This window comes from Neltuma alba, unplaced genomic scaffold (assembly GCF_004799145.2).
Source record: "Neltuma alba isolate B1F8T4 unplaced genomic scaffold, ASM479914v2 tig00007715_pilon, whole genome shotgun sequence".
NCBI classification, from domain to species: Eukaryota; Viridiplantae; Streptophyta; class Magnoliopsida; order Fabales; family Fabaceae; genus Neltuma; species Neltuma alba.
The window spans coordinates 46,302-48,840 of NW_021634852.1; the positions used below are offsets into that span (position 1 = coordinate 46,302).

A 2,539-nucleotide genomic window follows, 5' to 3' on the forward strand; every position below is an offset into this window, starting at 1 on the left:
GGTAAATGTGTTTTATACGTAACTTGATAGGACAATACCTACAGCTTGCAGTGCAAACGAAGTCATATCTTTTAATCTCAAGAACAAGATATATTTCCAAAAATTAAAAGGGAACTTCCGCTAATGTAATATTATAATATCATGTTTTCTATGGACTCAATCATTAAATCTATTTGTGACAACACATGGTGGATACAGAGCTTCAGGTTTCGCAGCAATGAGTTCAAAATATGGAGAAAGAATCAAGAATGGACCCCCTGGCTCTGTAAATGAAGTACAGAGCTTTCGATCTCGGGGGCGAGTTCAGAGTCAGAAAATGTTTCTCAAAAATGGGTTTGACCAAGTTAGATGTCCAACTCATCCATATCTGCCACACGCTTTGGAGGTTTATTTGGGCCAGTCGTATCATCCACCACAGACGCTTCAGTTGTTGTCAGCAGCAAGGACACACTGCATTTACAACAGCAAAATTTAATTGAGACAGAGAGACAGACAGACAGACAGAAATTCATAATATATGTATTAGCCAATAGCTATGCAGCCCAGTGACATGAAAACTCCCTCAACAAGCGTGTGATTCAAGTTCAATCCCACTAGTCACCTCAAACCGTTAATACTTGCCCCTCCAATTCAAAAATAGGGAGGGGAAAAAAAATAAAACAAAAGAACATGCGCATGCATGGGTAGAAAATGGTTATGCACTGCTAAAATTTCACCTGGCAGCATCAACCAATGCTGTTCTGACAACTTTAAGAGGATCTATAATTCCGGACTTCACCATGTCAACATAAACACCTGCTTCAGCACACAGCAACATAACCTTTAATTACCAAAAAGCAACAAATAATGACTTGAAACCAACCCTAGGACAAGAGTAGAGCTACTCAAAAACTTCATAGCAAACATAAAACATCATCATAATAACTAGGATTGTGCCAATGTACTTAAACCCAACAGAAGTAATTCCACTTTGAGAACAAGCAATAGAGCACGCATATCTCTTAGTTCTGAAAAATACTAGCAGAAAGTTATAACCATATTAGGGTTCCGCATGGTTTCACATTGGAAACAACTGAGAGTACAAACCTTTAGCGGCGTCAAAACCAAATTTATCATCGTCTTGTTCCAACAATTTCCCAGTAACTAAAGCACCATCAAAACCAGCATTAGAAGCTATTGCGAATGCAGGTGCCTGCAGAGACCAATATGATTCATTAGTAATTATTTAATCTAGAATGCCCAAAGAGGAAGTATTAGCCAATGAAACAACCTTAAGTGCATTCTGAATTATCTCCACTCCTCTCTTCTCATCCTCATTTCGGGTTTGAAGGTTGCCCAATATTTTACTCGCATATAAGAGAGCAACTCCACCGCCTGATTAGACAAATTACATTTTAACCAAAATAAATGGAAAGATCTCTATAGAAAGGGAACAAGAACAAATTGCATATGCTGCTCGGCTCTTTCTGTGTACTTTTCGATCAAACAGCAAGGAACCAAAATGAGTCACCTGGCACAATTCCCTCCTCCACGGCTGCTCTTGTAGCATTTATGGCATCAGTTACCCTATCCTTCCTTTCCCCCCACTTCTGTTTCACTAGCCCCTCCAACCTGAAAAGGTTTGGTTCCATTTCCAAGTGGGAATAAGGTAAACATATTTATTATTATAACAGAATTTATAAGGCTATGAGACGAACCTTGAAAATAGCTACACCACCAGAAAGCTTTGATAGTCGTTCCTGTGCTTTCTCTTTATCAAATGTGGCAGTGCTCTTTTCAATTGCTGCCCTGAGCTAAAATGTTCACATTTTAAACATCATGAGATGCCCGGCCCAAAAAAAAAAAAAAAAAAACAAACAAACAAAACAAAACAAGGGAGCATCTTCAAGTTACGAAGAGAATAGGAAGCATATCCAATCAAAGAGGAAACAGTAGAAAGAGAGGAGGGAGGGCAGAGAAAACATTTCTTCAGTTAAATCCGGATGAGCACATATTAAGTAACATCTGTAGGCTGTAGGTGATATTCTACTGCTCTCAGAAAGGGTCATTTCTGTTTGCGGAAGATATAAATATGCCCTGTCACCTCACTTAACAGATATATAGACGATCATTTAGGTGGAAGTATAATAAAAAAATCTCATGCTATTTCAAGAAAACAACACTTTATGAGAAATCCTACCTGCTCACATCTATCTTCAATGAGCTTCTTATCCCCACCGCCATGTAGAATAATAGTATCATCAAGAGAAACAGTAACCTGTTGCACCTTAAATTAGTTAGGCACTTACGTCCGGGGAGCCTAAAACTCATTATATAGCTTCCAACCACAGACCTTTCTGGCAGAACCAAGCATTTCTAGCTGGACTTTATCTAGAGTCAAACCTCGTTCTTCTGTAATGACCTGCTTTTGAACACATCATTAATATTCACACGACACATAACAAGCTCTATTCCAACATGCTAGACCTCAGCGACACAATTCCTTGATCCTTATTAAAAACTAGAGGGGACAAATCTACTGCACAATATCTGAAAAATA

General features: G+C 38.6%; 1 pseudogene; it reads right to left on the reverse strand.

Moving 5' to 3' along the window:
- Positions 1-248: 248 nt before the first annotated feature.
- LOC114753128 (chaperonin CPN60-like 2, mitochondrial) lies at positions 249-2,401 on the reverse strand (annotated as a pseudogene).
- Positions 2,402-2,539: the final 138 nt, after the last annotated feature.